The sequence below is a fragment of the Odocoileus virginianus genome, chromosome 6, assembly GCF_023699985.2.
Source record: "Odocoileus virginianus isolate 20LAN1187 ecotype Illinois chromosome 6, Ovbor_1.2, whole genome shotgun sequence".
Lineage (NCBI taxonomy): Eukaryota > Metazoa > Chordata > Mammalia > Artiodactyla > Cervidae > Odocoileus > Odocoileus virginianus.
In genome coordinates this window covers 11252347-11275244 of record NC_069679.1, presented here as the reverse complement: position 1 = coordinate 11275244, position 22898 = coordinate 11252347, and the positions used below count along the sequence as shown (strand labels likewise).

The 22898-nt window shown below is 47.0% G+C and overlaps 1 protein-coding gene across 1 annotated transcript in view; it reads right to left on the bottom strand.

Moving 5' to 3' along the window:
• The window catches only part of THSD4 (thrombospondin type 1 domain containing 4), a 624907-nt gene extending 602262 nt beyond the window's left edge, over positions 1-22645 (bottom strand). The window contains exon 1 of the mRNA XM_070468752.1: positions 22411-22645. The gene's annotated coding sequence lies outside the window, so the exon portion shown is untranslated. The remainder of the gene's footprint in view (positions 1-22410) is intronic.
• Positions 22646-22898: the final 253 nt, after the last annotated feature.

The window sequence follows — 22898 nt, the reverse complement described above, 5'->3', positions numbered from 1 at the left end:
GGGCAAATTTGCCAGCCAACAATGGGCGGTATAGGACAGAAGCTAGAAGCTTACGAGAGAATGGATTATCATCTCTTTTAACAGAGGTGTTAGGCATGCTTGCTCTATGCTCTGTTTATGCTTCTCCTTCACTGGATGGGGAGCTTCTCAAGGCCTGGGATAAGTTTATTCATCTTTACATCTGTACTCATCTTTGCCTGGTACACAGTGGCTATGCAATAAAAGCTTGATGAATGAATGAAGGATGAATGGTGTGTGTCTCCAGCAGACTTTTACTGACTTGCCAGGCGCTGAATGAATTGCTACAGGCTGCCCTGGAGACAGAATGAAGGCGCCAGGCCCCTGCAGATGCGTGCTGCCTCCACAGCGGGTCCAACCCTCCCAAGCCCTCTGCGGGCCATCACCGTTCGCCACAGCCCTCTCAGGAAATCTTGCCCCGGGCAGCAGTGCTGTGGTCTGTCCCGCTCTGCGCTGCCGTGCTCAGAGTCGCGTCTGACTCCTTGTGATCCCATGGACTGTAGCCCACCAGGCTGCTCTGTCCATGGGGATTCTCCAGGCAAGAATACTGGAGTGGGTTGCCATGCCCTCCTCCAGGGGATCTTCCCGACCCAGGGATCAAACCCAGGTCTCCCACATTGCAGGTGGATTCTTTACCATCTGAGCCACCAGGGAAGCCCAGGGTATTAAGAAAACAGACCTTGGGGCCCCAGGCCTCGTCACACTTCCAGTATCACCTACTGGGCTGAGGCCAGCCAGAGAGATGGTCCCCTGACATTCCCTCTGCTCTCTGTCTTTGGTCTTTTCTCCTGCCCCTTGCAAAGCCCATCCTTCTTCCACATTCCATATTCAAACTCAGCCACAGAACTCATTTCTTCCCATTAACCCTCCGTTCTGCAAATCGGCTGGCTTGCCCAGAGCATCCTGAGAACCCAGAGAACTGGAATTAAGAAAAAATGTTGAGAAGATCTTAAAACTCTCTGGATACTTTTAAGCAAACACATTACAGCAGGTTTTGCTAACTCATTAAAGAAATCACCTTAGTTCTCCTTTCTTCTCTGGAGAAACTAGGTAATCAGCATGGATTAGTCAAGGATTTCAAGGCAAACTACATCATTTCACGGTCATCGAAATTAATGTGGTGTATATTTGTTTTCACTCCTAAAAAATGTTTCCCAGGTAACCCAGGAAAACAGTCCAGGGTAGAAATATCAGGCAGGCAAGATATTTTCAATAAATGAGCCATTTGTTCCTGCTTCTGTACAGAGTTGCTTTTTAAATTTCAGATGACATGATACTGCAGATAAAAGGGAAAAATGTATTTGGAGTAAGAATGCTTTCTCTTATCCAAATATTACTTACTTAGTCATTTGATTTACAGCACTTGATAAGCCTGGTTGAATTTCTCTACTTCTGTGTAGGTCTCACATTCAGAACTCTAATCCAGCAAAGAGTCGGACACAACTGAGCGACTGAACTGAACTGAACTGAACCCAGAAATTGTCACAGTGTATCATTATGATTAGTGCTTTCCTTTCCTCCCCATAACAGGACACTACAGAAGAGTAAAGACTTTTCTCAAGGACTTATTTTTTATATTCTTGGTTCCTAGAACAGCACTTCAGGGCATAGTAGGTGTTCTGTGATGACAGGAAGAACTTACATTCAGTCTCACTTGGAGGGCCTTCTCTTCAGGCATGATTGTAATACATTTCAAATGTACTGATGCCCAGCCTACAGTCTGAATAGAGACTCTACTGCTTTGTAATAACTATAACTGTCTCTGAAATTAACACCATCAATGACATTCTCTGCTCTCTTCAGACACACATCACAGTGAACTGTGAAGGGATGCAGGCCACCCTCACTAGGAATCAAAGATACCTACAGTCAGACTCCATTTTCCACTCAATCCCTCCCCAGCATCCTCTGCCAAGAATGATTTGTAATCCCTGGGTTGTAGACATCGAAGGAAACAAGGTCAGACTTCCACAGCCTGAGCTCTGCACAAGAACCACAGATTTTCTGATGTGCTGCCCAAGCCTTCTCCAAGATGATGAGCCATCTCATTGCAAAAAGCAATATATTCTCCAGGCACTTTTGATCGAAGGCAGGTGGCCGTGGGACGAAGGGCAACTCTGGCTCAGGCGGAGCTGCCCTTCTGGCCTACCTCCTCTTCCTTTTGCTATAAGGTCCAGGTCCTGACATCTACAAACAGCCCTTGGCCCTCTGGCAATCACCTGTGTACATCTGTGTATGCACACAAACACACACATACACACACACAGCAGGGAAGGTGGGTGTGCCAAGTGTACTAATACTAACAGAACAAACTCACAGCCAGCAAGTGTCATTTTCATCCATGAGGTGGGTCTAGGTGAGACTTAACGGCTGTGTGGAACACTTAGAAAAAAGGTGTTTATAAAATTGCACATGTTTATTGATGAAAAATTGAAAACAACAGGGAAACATAAAGAGGAAAGTGATAATTACGCATAACCTCACAATCAGGTTAACCACTCAATGTTTTTGGTGTTTTTCCTGCTGGTGTTTATTTTTATGCTTAATAATTTTATATGAAGTGAAAGTGTTAGTCACTCAGTCGTGGACGACTCTTTGTGACCCCATAGACTGGAGCCTGTCAGGCTCCTCCGTCCATGGAATTCAAACAAGAATACTGGACTGGGTAGCCATTCCCTTCTCCAGGGGGTTTTTCTGACCCAGGGATTGAATCCAGGTGTCCTGTATTGCAGGCAGATTCTTTACTGTCTGAGTCCCCAGGGAAGGTGGATACGCTCTTTTTGAAAACAACCCATAAGTAAGAAAGATCTTAAATAGTTAGACCTTTTGGCTTAGTGATTCTGGCTTTAGGAATCTACTATAAGGAACTAAGCAGAGAAATGGGTAAAGAATTTCCTACAAAGATATTCATCACAGATTCCAACAATAAAGGAATTTCTTAGATATGTTATCTGACTTCCATGGGGTTAACTACTATACAGTGATTAAAATATGAATGTTACTAATAAAATGCTTATGATTTAAAGTGAAAAATAAAATGCAAAACTATTTAAGTGATTATATATAGAACATATAGATAACATACATAAGTAAATATTAATATGTAATATAAAGATTATGCATAAGTATATATTAATAAGTAATATATAGATGACATATATAAGCATATATTCTATATTTTATTATAGAATATTAAAATATTTTAATTGCTGTTTAATAGTTCACCCCACGGAAGCCAGATAACATATCTAAGGAATTCTTTTATTGTTAGAATCTGTGACAAATATCCTTATAGGAAATTCTTTACCTGTTTCTCTGCTTCGTTCCTTATAGTAGATTCCTAAAACCAGAATCACTAAGCCAAAAGGTATAACTATTTAAAATCCTTCTTACATATGAATTGTTCTAAAAAAGAGTGAACGTGAAAGCTTAGTCACTCAGTCGCGTCTGGCTGTTTGCAACCCCATGGATTTTAGACTACACAGGCTCCTCCGTCCACGGGATTTTCCAGGCAAGAGTCCTAGAGTGCCATTTCCTTCTCCAGTCTGTCCACCTAAAATCCCACTGAAATGGGTAAAATCAACACACTTGCCAATAATGTTAGCATTATAATAGTTTCCAATTTGATGCATAGTTACAGTAAACAAGTAGCTACAACAAGGCATCCCAGAGTTTCAAAGGCTTAACACACAAAAAAGTTTTTGCTCAATTCATTATCTGATGTGGGTTGGCAGGGGCATTCTGCTCCACACAGGCATGCAGGCATCCAGGGAGCCAGTCTCCTTTCACCTAAGGATGTCACCATTGTCAGGGTGACAGATTCTCAGAATCCTCCACTGTTTTTTCTTTTTTTCCACTTCCCATTCAGTGAACAAACAAGGGAAATAGGAAAGCATGGGAGACTGAGCTGACAGCTTCACAGAGGTAACTTAAGTCACTGCCACTCTCCTAGTCCATTAGTCATATGGCCACACCTAACCACAGAGCCTGTGGGAAGGTGGTCTGTCCACATTCCCAGGAGGAAACTTTTGGGTAAATGACTTTTCCTGGTACAGGATGGGCATCAATGTGTTAGTCACAATAGGCAGAAAAAAAAAGTCATTTTAACTGTATTTCCTTTGATTATAAGTAAAGTTGGAACAGATTTTCATTTTTATTATCCATGTGCACTATCTCTTCTGTGCATTTTGCCAGTTTTTCTGTTGAGTTCATAATGCTTTCAGTTGAGTTTTAAGAAGCAATTTCTATGTTAAGGACACTGACACTTATTTTCTCAAGTTCTTTCAGTTTGATTTTTGTCTTTTAATTTTGCTTATAACTTTTAAGGAAATAAGTTTTCTTTTTTTTTCTGCCATACAGTAGATCCTTGTTAGTTCAGTTCAGTCGCTCAGTCACGTCCAACTCTTTGAGACTCCAAGGACTGCAGCACGCCAAGCTTCCCTGTCCATCATCAACTCCTGGAGCTTACTCAGACTCATGTCCATCGAGTCAGGGATGCCACCTAGCCACCTCATCCTCTGTCGTCCCCTTCTCCCTCCTTCAATCTTTCCCAGCATCAGGGGCTTTTCCAGTGAGTCAGTTCTTCGCATCAGGTGGCCAAAGTATTGGAGTTTCAGCTTCAGCATCAGTCCTCCCAATGAATATTCAGGACTGACTTCCTTTAGGATGGACTGATTGGACCTCTTTGCAGTCCAAGGGACTCTCAAGAGTCTTCTCCAACACTGCAGTTCAAAAGCATGAATTTTTCAGCAGTCAGCTTTCTTTATAGTCCAACTCTCACATCCATACATAACCACTGGAAAAATAGCTTTGACAAGATGGACTTTTGTTGGCAAAGTAATGTCTCTGCTTTTTAATATGCTGTCTAGATTGGTCATAGCTTTTCTTTCAAGGAGCAAGCGTGTTTTAATTTCATGGCGACAGTTACCATCTGCAGTGATTTTGGAGCCCAAGAAAATAAAGTCAGCCACTGTTTCCCCATCTATTTGCCATGAAGTGATGGGACCAGATGCCATGATCTTAGTTTTCTGAATGTTGAGCTTTGAGCCAAATTTTTCACTCTCCTCTTTCACTTTCATCAAGAGGCTTTATAGTTCTTCACTTTCTGCCATAAGGGTGGTGTCATCTGCATATCTGAGGTTACTGATATTTCTCCCGGCAATCTTGATTCCAGCTTGTGCTTCATCCAGTTCAGCATTTCTCATGATGTACTCTGCATATAAGTTAAATAAGCAGGGTGACAATATATAGCATTGACATACTCCTCTCCCAATTTGGAACCAGTCTGTTGTTCCATGTCCGGTTCTAACTGTTGCTTCTTGATCTGCATACAGATATCTCAGGAGGCAGGTCAAGTGATCTGGTATTCCCATCTCTTTAAGAATTTTCCACAGTTTCTTGTGATCCACACAGTCAAAGGCTTTGGTGTAGTCAATAAAGCTTTGGCAACTTGTTAGTTACCTATTTTATTACTTTTTGTCACAATATTTATTTATGTAATTTCTTAATGCAGTTTAGACTTTTCTCCAGCATTAAGAGTCAAAACCTTGGGGGAGGGCATTTATGGCAGTTGAATGCTGTAAGGAAGCCCTATTTTATTTATTTTTTTAAACTTTTTATTTTTGTTTCGAGGTACAACCGATTAACAGTGTTGTCATAACCTTTAAATCTATCAGTCATTTCCTTTGTGACTTTCTGATCGACATCTCATCATCAAATCACAAAGCACAGAAAAACTGGGAGATTCTAACCCAATTCTCCAAATCCATTATTTTTCAGTCATGATTCACAGGTGAATAAACTGGTGCTCAGTGAAACCAGATGACTGTTACAAAGTATCACAGCTAATTAGACGCAGAGCTCAGACTAGAGATTTTTAATTTTTAATGAGTGTATAATACGTGACAGGCTGCACTGAACACTTTTCAAACATTATTTTATGAGGCAGGTGCTATCGATATGCCCATTTTACAGAGGAGGAAACTGAGGCTGTGAGCAGTGAAGCACTGTGCCCAAGATCACCAGAAGCAATATGCCCCTAGGAAGGGGCAGACGCGTGATGAAACCCAAGGCCCCCTGGCCTGTCTCGGCACCCCACTAAGTTGCCTCTCAGGTCCCCTGACCCACTGCATCAGACACACATTTCCTGGAGAGCTGTTTGTGTTCACATTCACCGACGAAACGCAGGTTGCAGCCTGGGACTGGCCAGGGGAGCTGGTATGCGTGAGGTTGTGCTCTGCGTGTTCACTCCACCACTGCTTTGACCTTGAATCCCGAATGTCATCTCAGTGTGTGGGGACACACTTGCCCGTCCAGGACACATCCTGGCTCCTTGCGCCTCGACCGCCATAAATCAGCCAGCCACACACTCTGCCCTTGGTGCTTCTGAACATCAGAGGAAAGGATTTGCCTTTTCCTGCTCGGCTCTTGGGGCTTCTGCATTGACATTTGAGTTATGTCATTATTTTTTTAAGCGATAGAAATCTAGTCAATGATTTGTAGCAATCACTGCTGTGCAATGCAGGCTGAAAGGCTCCATATATCCTTACGGAGGGAAACAGAAACCCAGCAAATTAGTCTTATTTCCTCGACACAATTCTGTGATAGGCTGGTATTAGGTAAAGCTGAAATCGGGTGCTGTGATTAAAAGATTATGATAATGCAAACCAGACAGCCGTCTTGTGAATTAGGAAATATCTTCAAGGAAAACAAGAGAGGCAAATCATTGGAGTCAAAGGTCACCCAGGGGTCAAGGGGTACAGTAAAAGGCAACTGAGTTTAGGAAGAATAAAACTGTTACTGTACCCTTTTTCTTGAACCCCATCATCAGAGGCCATGCAAGTCTGTTCTCTGCCTATCTCCTCTGTCTGCCTCACTGACTTTCCTTGTGACCCAAACAAGCATAGAAAAATATCAATCATAACCCATCCCCCACTAATGAGCTGTGCCCACTGGGTAAAGACTCTTACACTCTGACCTCTTTGATAATTGTCTCATGCAGAGGTCTCGAAAACCCAACATGAGACCTACCCTCTCATTCAGATGCTTTCCTGTATTTCTAGTTTCCTCTTGCTGGTGGCCCACCCAAGATGAACAATAAAAGGACCTGGTCACCGCTTCCACACCAAGCCCTCTTTCTGTCACCCTTTCCTGCTTTGGTGGTGGTATAACTATTCTCTTTTTTTTAATATTAATTTTTATATTTGGCTGCATCAGATGGGCACACTTCTGGGTGCTCTAGTCTGCCCTTCGCCAACACCACACGGTCTCGATTATTTTAGCTATAAGTCTTGAAACCTAGAAGACTGATTCCTTCTACTATCTTTTTTTTAGATTGATTGATTTATTTAATCTGTTTCTGACTGTGGAGGGTCTTTGTTGCTGCATGCAGGCTTTCTCTAGTTGCAACAAGCAGGGGATACTCTTTGTTGCGGCGCACGGGCTTCTCATTCCAGTGACTTCTCTTGTTGCGGAGCACAGGCTCTAGGTGCTTGGGCTCAGTAGTTGCAGCACATGGGCTCAGTAAGTTGTGGTGCACGGGCCTAGTTGCCCCATGGCGTGTGAAATTTTCCCGGACCAGGGATTGAACCAGTGTCCCTTGCACTGCAAGGCAGATTCTTAACCACTGGGCCACCAGGGAAGCCCCCTGATTCCTCCTCCTTTCTTTCTTTTCAAAATTATTTTCAGAAATTTGATGACATATTTTGGTATGGATTTCTTTGGGTTTATCCTGTTTGGAATTTACTAATCTCCTTGAATCTAGAAACCTTCCTAACCTCAAGGAGTTTTCAGTGATAAGTTCATCAAGGACTTTTTCATTCCCATCCTCTTTGCTCTCTGCTGGGATTTCAAAGACATAAAATGTTAGCTCTTTTGTTAGTCCTACAGGTCCCTGAGAATCTGTTTTTCTTTTCTTCCACTCGTTTATTTTTCTCTCAGTTGATCAGATTGGGGAATTTTTATGGTTATAGCTTCAAATTCACTGATTCATCTCCCTTTTGCTGTTTAGCCCATCCAGTGAGATTTTTTTTCAGTTATTGTCTTTTTCAGTTCTAAAATTTTCATTTGATTTTTCTTCATGCCTTTTGTTTCTTTGCTGAGACTTTCTATTTTTTTCACATTTAAGCACATTCACAACTGCTCACTGAAGCATTTTCATGATGACTGCTTTAATATCTTTGTCAGAAAACTGCCACATCTCTGTCATTTCAGCGTTGGCATCAGTTGATTGTCTCTTCTCATTAATTTGAGATTCCCCATGTATCTTGGTGTGACAAGTGGTTTTTAATTGAAACCTGGACATTTTAGGTATTCCCTTACGAGGCTCTAGAAATTACTTAAACATTCCATTTTAGCTGGCTTACTCTGACAGTGCTTCAGCAGAGGAAGGGAAATCCTATCACATTACAGTCAGGTGGGGACAGAAGTTCAGGCTCCCCACTTGGCCTTCACGGACAGCTAGCTGAGTGGGCAGGGGACTCGTCATTACACTGAGCAGGGTAGGAGGTTCTAGCTCCCAAGCACGTCTCCACTGATACTTTCCTGGCTGGGAGGGGTAGGAGGGCCTCATCACGGTGCCTCACGTGGCCTCACCGGCACCCTGGGGCGGGGGCAGGAAGCAGGAGGGAATGCACCGCCTAGTTACTGCTGCTGGGTGGGAGTGAAGGCCCAGGGTCCCCACACATCTCAACGGAGAAATAAGTCCTCCGAAATGGCTATCATCATTCATCTAGGAGTGAGGAATGAGTGACCCCAGAGACAGAGTAGAATCGGTTACTGGAGATTAAATGGCAAAGCAGTGGCAAAGTCAGGACTGAATGCCCATGCCACTGGCTCCAAGACCACCTGTCTACACACCAAAGACTTCCAAAAGTACAGCAAGAATGCCAGCCCCCTGCCAATATAACAATGCAAAATCTCACCAGCCAAAAGGTAGTGGCTGCCTCTCTTCACATCCTGCCAGACCCCAGGCCAGAAAGCACACGTGGTTATGCACACCAGCCCCCTGAACAACACAAACACACGTCTACTCAAGACGGGCCTTCCATCCAACACACACAGCAAAAGCACACTCGAGAGCCAAGAACTACAGCATCACAGTCACCTTCGGGACTGGTGGTCTCCCATCTGGAGAGGATCCTGGCTTTCCTACCGTTGGAATCTCTGAAACCAAGATACACCCAGGAGCTGTGGACCTTAGAGCAGCCAGCAGGCCAGGCGCCCCCCGCCTCCTGGCTGGAGAGCCGAGTCTGCACCCAGCTGGAGGCGCCTGCCTCAAACCTGGGGCCTCTCTTCTGGCCCAGCCACAGTCACAGCACAGCACTGCTAACTCTCCGGCAAGGGAAAGCTGGTGACCTGGGAGGGGAAACTGCTTTCTAACAGCCTTTGTTTTTGTTTCCATTTAAAAAGGTTAGTGACTTTACTGCATGTGGAAAGAACCAAAGTAACAATTTCAAAGAGGCTCAGCATGTTTTGGAGCTGACCAAATATATAGAACATTTGGGTGGGGAGGAAAAGAAAGCGAAGAGAAGGAACAAAGTTTATCCCACATTTGCCATGCACCAGACATACCCCTTGGTGCTCCATCCTGCCTTCTCCTGGCTTCTGCAGCAACCATTCCAGCCAGAAGCAAGTTCCAAACCCCTTACCAGAGGCCATCAGACTGCCCAGAGGCAGGCAGAGGTTGCAAGACCCCAGCATGGTACACAACCATGAACAATGTTACGGGATGCAATCCAACTCATGAGATGGAGTGATGTAACTATTAAGAAACTGGTTGCATGCCTAAATTTCAAAACAATAAGATTTACATTTTAAAATTCATAAGAATAACTTGGCTACATTGATATCACCCAGACTCATAAATACCCACAATCATTTGATAGAATCTGTGAACTTAGCTACGCTGTTATGAGCACTGGAATGTCTGTGAGTGATTCTGTTCACTACAGGGCTACTTTAACATTTACTCTTTTTATTTTTTTAACATTCGCTCAGTTGAAGACAATTTTCACATATTATAGTCATCTAGACCAGGGGTCAGCAAGCTCTGGCCAGTGGGCCAAACCTGTCCCATGCCTGGTCTTGTCACATTTTCAAATGGCTGAACAAATATCAAAAGGATACTATTTTATGATGTGAAAATTATATGCAATTCAAATTGCAGTGTCCATAACTAAGGTTTTACTGCCCATTCATTTATGTATCATCTATGGCTGCTTTGTGCTCAAAAGGCAGGGCTGATTAGTTGCAACAAAGACCCTACAGCCTGCAACTGGCCATTTACAAAAAACAAGTTTGCTGATCTCTGATCTAGATGGTCTGTCAAACAGTGGTGCTGGATTGAAAACACACCGAGATGATGATGATAACAACCACCACCAACAGCTGGTGAGGAAGCCAAACACCCATCCTGAGATACCAAGTGGGCTGTTTATGAGCAAGCCCTCTGTGTAGCACTGGTGATAAACAGGGCACTGTGAAAAGCCACGTTCAAGCAAAATTATGCACCGAGCACCTGTGAACACTCTGTACATTTATTTTACAGGAAAAACATGGTCTGGATGATGAGAGACCTGAATTCTGTGAGGTTTTTAAGAACGCAGTCCTCCAGATGTGGAGCAAAGGGAACCCTCTTACACTCTTGGTGGGGAAATAAATTGATACAGCCACTATGGAGAACAGTATGGTGGTTCCTTAAAAAACTAAAACTAGAACTATCATATGACCCAGCAATCCCCCTCCTGGGCATATATCCAGAGAAAACTATCATTCAAAAAGATACATGTATCCAGTGTTCACTACAGCACTATTCACAATAGCCAGGACATGGAAGCAACCTAAATGTCCATCCAGGGAGGAGTGGATAAAGAAGATGTGATACATACATACAGTGGAATATTACTCAGCCATAAAAAGAAATTGTGCCACTTTCAGAGATGTGGATGGAACTGGAGACTATCATACAGAGTAAAGTAAGTCAGAAAGAGAAAAACAAATACCATATATTAAGGCATATACATGGAACCCAGAAAAATGGTATAGATGACCTTATTTGCAAAGCAGAAGTGGAGACACAGACATAGAGAAGACACATGCGGATACCAAGATGAGGGGGGAAGATGAACTGGGAGGTTGGGATTGACATATATACACTGTTGACACTATATATAAAATTGAGAACTAATGAGAACCTACTGCACAGCACAGAGAACTTTACTCAATGCTCTGTAGTGCCCTAAATGAGAAGGAAATCCAAAAAAGAGGGGATATATGTTAAAAAAAAAAAAAAGAATGCAGCCCTCCCATAAAACAGGCTTCTGCGTCTTCCTTCTCCCACACAGCTCCCCATCTGAGGGTGCAGCTCTTAACTCTCTGTGACTTCCCACCTCTGTCACTCTGATGCCTTTCTCCTGGGCCCCCAGCCTTCCTCCTGCATAATAATGTTGGTCTCAGGGATCTCCTCACCTGCCCCCTCCAAAGCTGTAAGGCAGGAACACCAGTTCCTTTCTCCGTAAGGTGGACAGATGCCCCAGAGCTGATAGAGCCTTGGAGCGGGCCTTGGTTTCACGAGGAGTGAACAAACGCCATGCACACACCGCCTCCTCCCTCTCACGGCAGGTACGGGGATCATCGGTCTGTGTCACAGCCGAGGAAGCTGAAGTTGGATGAGGTTAAGCTGCTCACAGGCACTTAAGCAACAAAGTCAGGACTGGAATTCGCACCATTTATAAACACTTGGTGCTACAACTGTGTGTGGTCGGGGCTCAGAAAGTACTGGAAGCAGGGTGAATGGACATGTGGCCAGGCCCACACAGAACCCCCAAAGCGCAATAACACAGTTCCAGAAGGCCTTCCCCACGCTTGGTGAAAGGGGCCAGTCACAAAAGACCACCTGTCACATTCACCATTCACACGTGGACACCGAACGAACACCGACATAACTTCCCTGCACGGAACTCGGAAAGTCCCAGCCCACAGCACCTTTTATATCCCTGGTAGCAGTGAGGTGTTGAGTTCCTCCGACGTGAGCCTGAGGAAAGAACAGACCCTCGTAAGGAAAGGAAGAGGGAAGGCCAAAACAAGCACCCTTTCTGTTTCTGGGTTCTCCCACCTGGGCCTCCCAGGTAACCGTTCTCCGAGGGCCCCTCAGCAGCAGGAGTGTTATTAGAACAGCTCCTGCTGTGGACCTAGTGATTACACGACCAGGAACTGAATTTCCAAAACGGAACATGAGAGCAGAACAAAACAGCACACTGAACATTCAGCTTGGTAAGTACTAATTCTTTGATTAGGAAAAAACAAGAAACCACCTAGATCCGTAAAGGAAGATGGGGAACACCGAAAGGAAACCATGATGGGGCAAAATGACACCAAGTGGTCATAAAGTTTAAAAGTGGGAACCCCGACTATGTCAAGAGAAATGTTAACATAAAAATCACACTGTGTGCAAAAAGTCATGCTTCAATTAAAACACAGGCAAAGATCAAGGAGAAAACAATATGAGCAATTGGTGCACTATGCGGATATGTGGGGGGGTGGGGGGTGCAAAGAAGAGAGAGGAGGAAGGAGGAGGAGGAGAATGGAGGGATATTTGGCAGAGTTACATGAACAGTAAAATTCAAGTTAAAAAATAACACGGTTGTGGAATTAAACAGCCTTTCTGGAAGGCCAGTTTGATTATATGTACCAAATACCTTCAGAGTATTTTTATCTTTTGTACCAGAAGCAACACTATGCATTAACAGATGCACAAAAAATGCACAAAAAGAAGCCATTTTATTTATAAACAATATTGATAAACTGAAAACAACCAACATGTCCAAAATTGGGGACTGTTTAAGTAAACATCAATATTTTAAAAAATACACTGCAACCATTGAAAAAAATCATAGTCTGGAAAAACATTGAATATTTAGCACACAAGGAAAATGTATGATGTATTATTAAGTGAAAGGAGGAGTGAACAAAACAATATGTTTAGTGTAATACCAATTTTATAAACTCTGTGTGTGTGTGTGTGTGTGTGTGTGTGTGTGTGTGTGTGTCTGTGTAGAGAGAGAGAGAGACAGAGAGACTAGGAAGACACACATTCAAAACGATGGTCATTATTGGTTGGGGAATTATGGGTGATTTTTTTCTGTGTGTATATTTTCTGCATTTCCTAAAATGTTCTGTAATTAATATACCTTACCTACATAATCAGAAAAAATAAAGTGTTATATCTAGTAAATTAAAAGCACACTCCCAGGGAATCTCCAGCAGGGGCTTCCCTGGTGGTTAAAAAGCAGCTGCCTGCCAATGCAGGAAACACGGGTTGGATCCCTGGTCCGGGAAGATCCCACATGCCTCAGGGCAACTAAGCCCATGGGCCTCAACTACTGAAGCCCATGAACTCTAGGGCCACATGCCACAATGACTGAGCTCATGTGTTGCAACTATTTGCAACTATCGAAGCCCATGAGCCTATAGCCAGTGATCTGTGAGGAGAAGCCACGGCAGTGAGAAGTCTGTGCACTGAGGCTGGAAAAGAGCCCCGACCCCTGCAACTAGAGAAAAGCCCACACAGCAGTGAAGACCCAGCACAGCCTAAGTAAATAAAGTTATTTTTAAAAAAGCAAATCAGCAGTGCCATCATCAGCGCTTGACACTGGGGTCCACCTGGAGTTAAAAGGAATCCAGCAGAGTGCAGCAGGGGCTAAAACGTCTCCACAGCATCAACATCAGGCTGCTGCTGCTAAGTCACTTCAGTCGTGTCCGACTCTGTGCAACCCCATAGACAGCAGCCCACCAGGCTCCTCTGTCCCTGGGATTCTCCAGGCAAGAACACTGGAGTGGGTTGCCATTTCCTTCTCCAATGCATGAAAGTGAAAAGTGAAAGTGAAGTTACTCAGTCGTGTCCGACTCTTTGCAACCCCATGGACTGCAGCCAACCAGGCTCCTCCGTCCATGGGATTTTCCAGGGAAGAGTACTGGAGTGGGGTGCCACTGCCTTCTCCGTGCAACATCAAGCAGATTGTGGCAAAGACAGCTCCAGAAACCTCTAGCCCACCTCTCCCAGGCAGGGGTCCATGGCACGCCCATGGCTTCTTCAGGGTGCATCTCAGTAAGTTTGGCCAAAGACACAAGCCAAGGGCAGCGTGAGTGCCTGAAGCAGAGAAGCTGGGCATCCCTGCAATTCCCAGATGTGGGAACCCAGCCAAGCGCCGACCTGCCTCCGCCTCCACACTCTATGCCTTCACACCTGCCCACAGTAAAAAAGGGGCACCGCTTCGTGCTACATCTGCAGTTGTAACCCCACCTCGTCTCTTAGCAAAATCGCCTTACTTTTTATTTTAAGTGGGTTACACAGCAACAAAAAGGAATGCAGCACTGAGACAGGCTTCGGCGTGGACAAACCCTGAAACCATTCTGAGGGAAGGAAACCAGTCACAGAAGCCTGGGGTGGCCAAAAGGTTCCTTCACGTTTTTCCATAAGATGGGACAGGAAAACCCAAACAACCTTTCTGGCCAACCCAATATAAGATTCCATTTATATAAAATGTCCAGAATCCATAGAGACAGAAGGTAGATTCATGGTTTCCACAGGCTGGGAAAGGAAGGAGTGGGAAGTGACTTCTAATGAGTATGGAGTTTCTTTTAGAGGTGCTGAAAATATTCTGGAATTAGATCATGGTGATGGTGGCACAACTCTGTGAATAAACTAAAGACCGCTAAACTTGTACTTTAAAATGGTGGATTTTACAGTATGGGAACTATATCTCAATGTTTAAAATTTTCAAGTGGGTTACAATTAGACTTTCAAGTGGCTATACATACATTTCTCAGCAGGTTATAATTACAGTGAGGTACTACCTGGCCCATTAGTTCTCCCCAGAGCACATATTCTGGAGTCAGATGACTTGGAATTCAAATATCATTCTGACGTTCATTTGTTGCATGAGCCCCTGTAATTTCCTTAATCTCTCTGAGCCTCAGTTTGCTAGGCTATTGAACAAGAAGAATAACATCTAGCTCACGTGGATTGTTGAGAGAGGATTAAATAAGTGCACACAGGTAAATCCCTGACACGGAAATCCGTAAACAGCAGCTCCTTCTCCCTTATCTGGCCAGAAGATCCCTTAAACTTCAAGCAGAATAAAAGCCTGGGCCTTGACTAAAACATCACCAAAGTCAAGCAGGACCTGAGTACGTGTCTGTTTTGGAAAAGACACTAAATGGAGTTAGAGGCGAGGATGCCAGTGTAGACCCTGTAATAAGACTTCACAACTTGAAGACACGGCTCCACCCTCAAGTCTCACCTACTGGGTTGGCCAAAAAGTCCGTTGGGTTTTCCTGTAAGATGCTATGGAAAAACCCAAACAAACTTTTTGGCCAACCCAATATTGTTGTTGTTTCGTAGTTAAGTCGTGTCTGACTTTTTGCCAACCCAATATAACCAGCAATAAATTCTCCCCCACCAGTGGCTCCATGTCCACTCTCGGGTTGGACCCTCTCAACCATTAGATAAGCGTTGTTATTCTTAGCATCAATCAAGGATGAGGTGACAGGAGCTCAGAGAAACCAGAAAATGGGCAGAGCTGTGATTTGCACCCAGATTAGACTGTCACCACGGGTCCTAATTTTGCTTTCAAGGCAGCTGCCGTCTCCACTCTCAGCCAGTCTTCTCTGGACTATAGGTGACAGCAAGGCTGGCAGTAGGCAGCGCTGGTGTGGAAGGGCCGTGTACCAGAGGATCTGGCAGGAGTCACCACCCGGTCCAGCAGCTCTGGCTGCTGAGCATGGAGGTGGGGGCGGGGGCAGGGAGTAGAATGAAAAGGGCGGCTGGAGGCCAGGGAGCCAGAGGCAACGGGAGGGGGGACCAGAATTCAAGGCATGTGAGGGTCGGAGGTCAAACAAGTGAAATCCATCACCCTAAGCGAATTTGAGAGGTGTGGAAGAGAAGCTGCTTACATCCTTCCCAGAAAGGCGAGAAAAAAGTGATGGGTAACCTTCCCCTGGCACATCCACGTGCCTGAGACTGATGGACGCTTTCTTCATTCCCATGCATCTCACCCATGTATGGACTTCATCGGTGGCACAGACAGAAAAGAATCCGCCTGCAGTGCGGGAGACCTGGGTTCCACCCCTGGGTTGGGAAGATCCCCTGGAGGAGGGCAGGGCAACCCACTCCAGTATTCCTGCCTGGAGAGTCCCCACGGACACAGGAGCCTGGCGGGCTCCAGCCCATGGGGTCTCACAGAGTCGGACACGACTGAGTGACTAAGCACACAGCAGTCTTCATTGGCAGGTCCACATGCCTGCGACTGCTGCACACTGTCTACATGCTCACGAATCTCACCATTATTACCCATAATCATCACCCAGTATTGTTAGGATGCCCATTTTATAGACAGGAAAGCTACAGCACAAGAGGTTAAGGTTCAGGGCTCCCCAGCAGGGCAGAGCCAAGGAACTCAGGGAGCTGGTTCCCACCCCAGGGCCCCAGGGCTGCTTTCTGACCCGGGGAAGGAGGTGGACCCACTGCCAATGACCAGACTCTCTCCTCCATCCTCCTCAAAACAACAGGAGATAGGAAAGGTCTGCTTGGCAACTACAACTTTGTAACCTGCTGATATGATTGAAAGGTTTCTGAGAAGGAAGCAGGTAGAGCAGCCTCCTTGCAGTCCACATGCTCCAGTTTTGTAAGAAATTAATCTGAGCCTCTGAGGAAAATGGTGAAGTCAAAGCCGTGGCTTGTCACACCCTGCCCCCCTCCCGCCAGAGTCATGTGGCCGCATCCCTGCCGTAAATCAAAGGCCAGGCTCCCCTTTCATCAGATGCCTACAGATAATTCCCCTGAGATTTCCCTGCTGGGGCTCAGAGGGCCACGGCGTAAAGGGTTAATATCTCATTTCCTCTCATCTTTCAAGCCTTAATCCCCATCCTGAGCTGGGTGCATTCCAAGCCCACCTGGAGCAGGTCATGACGAGCCCCAGCCCACGACTGGCCCTTCATTTCCCCTGGCAGGAGATTAGATGGGGCGCCCATTAATCACTCATTACTTGGGTCCTCGCTGCTGGCCAGCCCCCGGGCAGTCGGCCAGCTGGCTGGGAGGACTGCCCAGCCCAGGTCGTGGCAGCTCGGTGCCACCCTTCTGGGACAACTGCCTTGTAAGCCGGCTTTCTGGACCACGCCCGGGAGTAGAGGGGCTAAGGTAGGAAGCTGCCAGGGTACCGCTCAGTGACCCGCTTAAGCAAGGCTCATAGGAGAAGACAGCAAGCACAGTATGCTCAGGAAAGCGTTAGTTGCTCAGTCGTATCTGACTCTTTCTGACCCCATGGACTGTAGCCTGCCAGGCTCCTCTGTCCATGGGATTCTCCAGACAAGAATACTGGAGTGGGTTGCCATTTCCTTCTCCAACACTCAGAGAAAGATTAGGGGAAAAGAAAAAGAGATAAGCAGAAAAAGACCACTCTCTCGGGACAAGTAACCAGCAATACAGAAAACTGGTGCCTGCCTTCCTCTTCTTAGAGGAAACCAAAGGGAAACTGGGTGGAGGGAAATGGAAAGGGGAGGGGATGCAGAATGGATAATTAATTCCTTATCATCTCCATCACCATCATCATTATTATTACTGCACAGCTGGGGGTGTTCATTTCCTGGATTTGAATACAAAGTGGTGATATTTAGCCCTTTAAACACAAACCCCCTGGACCTGAGGGGTCTGAGATTACATAGTTTTTCTAGAGCACAAACGTCCTGTCCTGCATGCTCAGTCATGTACAACTCTGTGTGACACCAGGACTATAGCTCGCCAGGCTCCTCTGTCCATGGGAATTTCCCAGGCCAGAATGCTGGAGTGGGGTGCCATTTTCTTCTCCAGGGGAACTTCCCAACCCAGGAATCGAACCCGAGTCTCTGGCACTTCCTGTAGTGGCAGGCAGATTCTTTCTGAGCACCAACTGCCTGCCAAGCACTGACAGTTATGGAGCAGTTAAACAGGATGAGAACTGCACTGGGCACCCACTAGGGGCTGGACTTTTGCTGAATATCCCGCGTGCCTGTGCAATGGACCCCACACCAACCCTCTCGGTTGTGGCCATCCATCGTTACAGACAGGGAAATCATGACTGGAGGGGTGAGGGCACAAAACGAAGGCTATAGAATGACGGAGAAGGGTCAACGACCAGATTCCACTCGGGTAAGGAGGAGGTTTGACTCACCACGCCCAGAGAGGGAGGGAGTGACTAGCCAGCATGCTCAGCTCTATCTGGGGAGTCCCAGTCCACTGTGATTCCAGGCAACTTGGGGCTGCAAACCAATCCACTCTGGTCCTTCTCCCTTGGCGCTTGCTCTGGCCCAGAAATAAAGTCAGAGTGAGCGATCACGATGGGGGCTAGGCTCACCTGCCTTTATGGGGAGGGGTAAGAAGCATGCTTTCAGGACTGAACTGAAGACCCCTTTGACCAAAAGAGGGCTTAGTTCCAGGGCTCACTCCTTAAAGTAAGGTCAAGGCCTCTGTTAAAAAGGGCCGTGCTATGTGGGATCCTGTGGCTTATTTGCCCACCACTTGTCATTAGAACCTCCTTTGTAAAGGCAGCCTAGGGCAGTGATCCTCAAACCTGAGTGTGCAGAACTACCTAACGCCACCTTTACAATGCCCACCCCAGGCCCTGCCTCCATTCTGGAATCTGAGTTTTTCCCACCAGATCTTAATTCTGATTCAGGTGTTCTGAAAATAACCCTTGCAGGGAACAGTGATATAGCAGGAAGAGCACCAGGCTGAGAAAGCTAGGTTCCAAGACTTAGATTCAAAGCCTGAGTTGTTGCCCTCAGGCAAGGAAGTGGAGTTTCCTAAAGTGCGGATAATACTGTTGCTGTCACAGGTTGCTGGGAGGATGAAAGCATCAGGCCCAGCACACACTGGCTCATTAAACTTGACCTGAATGAGTTCATCAGGCCAGCAAGGCTCCAGAAACTGGAGAAGTCGGTTTTGACGGGTTGGGGAAAGAAGAGAAGGCAAATCAGACCCAAAGATGAGAAGTAGGACAGCATCAGTTGCACAGGTCAGGCGGAGGGGGGTGAAGAGGGGGGACCCTGAAACAAGGCAAGAGTCAGCAATACAACCTAAAGGCACAGCCTCACACTGCAGCTCCCCACCCCCACCCCCCGCCTCATGTCAGTCTGCACGGTACATTAGTTGGCAGAGCAACACACCTCACCCATTATCTTCAAAGAGAAGCCAGTTAATGCACATATGTAAATATGTTTACATACATATGTAAATAAACATCACAACTCTTCAGACACACAAAAAGAAAGATCAAAGGTGGGCAAAGTGGAGAGAAGGAGAGAGAGGAAGGAAAAGTAGGATGGAAGGTCAAAGCGAGTCACATTCTCAAGTTCTCTGGTGCTGGCAATGTGCTGGGACTGTGTCCCACAGCCTAGGAGAGGTCCTCAGAGCAGGAGCTGTTCTGGAGAAACTCCGAGGTGGCTGAGGAGATGTGGCATGCCCATTAGAACATGTCTAGGCTGAATACAGAGTCAGTGCAAAGAGCGTAGAGGAACATCTAAGATAGGCTGGGATTCACTTCCTGGCAAAATTTAGCCCAGCAGAGAGGAAATCTGAATGTCTGAGCTAGGATTAGGAGGCATATAAGACCACAATAAAAAGACCTGGTAAGTAGAATGAAGGGCTTCAGGCAGGAAAGAGTTGAGCTGCTCTTGGATCAAAAATGTAGACTTAAATTAAGGCAGAAGTCCCTGAGTAGGGAAGACCCCCTGGAGAAGGGAATGACTACCCACCCTGGTATTTTTGCCTGGAGAATCCCATGAACAGAGGATACAGTCTATGTGGCTGCAAAGAGTCGGACGTGATTGAGTGACTAACACTTTGAAACCCCTAGATGAAGGATGGCCTTGATACCGCCACGTCCATACCAGTGCTTTCACACCTCTGGGTCTTTGCTCAAGCTCTTCCCTCTGCCTGGCATGATTTCCCTCCTTTCAGACTTGCCCAGCTCCTTGAACTGCTCCCCATGTTTCAAAGCCCAGGTGAAATTTCCCTAGCTCTTCTCCTACAGGAAAATACTTCTCCCTCATCTGTGTCTCCTCTATGTCTCACACACCCCAATGATTAGCTTTGGTTTGTGGTTCTCTTTACATCTCTTTCTCTCTTGGGTGGCTGTATATCATCTGTTAGCCTGTCAACAATTCAAGGGCAAGGATATTGTCTTGTTATTAATTTAAGCCCCAGCACATAGTAACAGTCCCTGGCACACAGCAGATGCCCAAAAATATTGGCTGGAGAAGATTTAAAGAGAAGTGAATACTGGGAAGCCATTGTGATTTCTTGAAAAGGAATGATGTGGCGAAATCAGAATTTGAGGAATATTAATCTGTCAGCATGAAAGATGATGGATTAAAATGAAGAAAGGGACTCGTGGCCGGGAGTCAAGAGAGGAGACTATTACTGCAATGTGGACATGGTTTAAGGAGGAGGCAGAGGGAGCAGAGACAGCAAAATAATTTCCTGGGATATCACAAAAGAATGTAGAAGGGACTTGGTAATGAACTAGCTACAAATGAGGGGGATGGAACGGGGAGTCTGGTGCTCTCAAACATAGGGACTCCCAGCCAACTTGGAAAAAGGTGGTACAATGGAGAGAAATGTAGGGGGATGGGCAATCAATATACAGACACTCTTTAGGATAATATGAGTACAATCACTCAAGCACTTTGGGTCAAAAACAACAACAACAACCCTTCAAGTCAAAATATCCAATCCTGATCTTATTCCCAAACTTTAGCTGTATTTTTTCTTAACAATGAACTGGAACCACTTCTTCATGGGAGACTGAAATGAAGATAAGACCAAGCTGGCACCCTGCTGGATGCTGGGCATGGAGATCACACAGGTTCAGCTGACTAGCCCTGCCCACAAGAGGCCACACCAGTCGCTTGTTCAATGGGGGCTCCAGTATCCTGATCACCCAAACTCGCTTCCGGGACCTCTGGGAAATCCCTGTTTCAGCCCTGCAGAAGTTTATAGGAAAGTCCCGGGACTCCCATCTGCTTCCTTAAATTAATTTCAGGGCTAGATTTTGTTTTCCAAGTAATTCAACCATGGCGCCAACAGAAATCAATAGGAATTTAGTAGCGCTGTATTTAAATCACCTGTTAAAAATGTTTTCTTCTTTGTATTTTGAGACCCAATAAAATCCTTTTAAGCTCAATCACTTCATCACTTTTATCAATGAAGTAGAAGACATGGGCAGGTTATACAAATTTTAAGATTTTAATATTTAGACTATGTGGTGCCTGGGTGCCTTGGGCTGTGAAAGGACAGCTGGACAAGATGATTCGTTAGACCTCTCTTGGGTTTCTATTTCTCTTATTCCAAATTCCAACAAGCATCCCATGATCGCTTTGGCTACCCAGGTCCGAGGCTTCAGATTCACTAAATGCTTTCCAAGGGACAAAGGGCTGCGTGATGGGGGTCACAAAGGAGACCGGAAGAGGCGCGAGCACGCACATTCAACAGGCTGGACTGGAGCACCCCGGCGCGGGGCTGAGTGGGGATTGCTTAAGGAGATCCCAGACCCCACACATTCCAGATGCTAAGTGGGCTAGAGAACGACCGGAAAGCTTCTTCCCAAGTTAGGACTGATGTTATTTCAAAGAAAACAAAACAAAACAAAACAACAAACCCCCAGTAACGTCGCGATCGCTAAACTCCAGCGCGGGCTAGTTCCGTAAAAGCTAATCCTACACGCGCGCCGAGGGACCGCAGGTACTTGGGCTGCACTCGAGGAAGTGTCCAGAGTTGGCGGAAACAACCCATCCGCTCCGGGTCCCGGTGGCGCTGGGTTGCAGAGGTTTAGCTCAGGCACATACACAGATCTGAGGCTTTCTAGAAAACGGTGTGGCCGAGGCCCCTGGATGGGGCTCGACGCGCGCCAACCGAGGCTCCACCAGCTCTCCCGCCCGGGCAGGAGGTTGGCGAGGCTGCGGTTAGGGCTCGCGGGCTGGGTGTGCACTCACCGGTTCCCATCTACCCCGACCCAGAGAGCTGGGGGCCCAACTCCGGGCCGACAAAGGTCGACTGTCCCTAGAGTTTCCGAGTGGGAGGGTGGAGGCGTGAGTGCTGGCGCCGGGACAGAGCAAATACCCCAGAATGCGAAGAGGGGAGAAGGAGGCGCAGCCGTCGGGACGGACCAGACGCGTGCTGGCTCCCCCTGCCTGGTTCGGGAGCAGCCCCCCGGCGCCCCTGACACACCCACTGCGCCCGCCGCCCGCGCCAGCCCTCCTGGCCGTCCAGAGGGGAACAGAGAGGCGGGCAGCGGCCGGGCCGGATCGGGGACCCCCGGGGCAGGGCGGAAGCGAGCGCGCGACGCGGGCGGCTCTGCTCACCTGGCGGTCGGTGTCCCGGTGCGGCCAGCGGCTGCCTTGCCTCGCCCCCGCGTGGTTCCCGGCGCCGGGCAGCCCCGAGCCCGCCGCATGGACGGCCGCCGCCGCCGCCGCCGCCGCCGCCCCGCGCCCGTCCTGCAAGGCTCCCGCTGCGCCGGGGTTCCGCGTCCGGCTGCGCGGGCGGCCAGCGGCTGGGGCGCGCGCGGAGAGCTCTGGCTCGGAGTTTGCGATCGGGAGAGCCGGGATCCGCGCTCCCTCCGTCCCTCCTCCCTCCCCCACTCACGGCCTCCTGCTGTCATCTGGAGCCGGTCCTGCCGCCCCCTGGCGGCCGCCTCGGGAAGCACCGGCCCTCAACCCACCCGCACGTCGCAGAGGGCCCCTTACGAGTGCCCCTGAGACCCGTGTGCCCAGAGAACAGACATCACCCCCTAGGAGGACAGTCTAGACCGAGGAAACCGAGGAGGAGCGTGGCGAGAGTGGAAGGAAGAGTG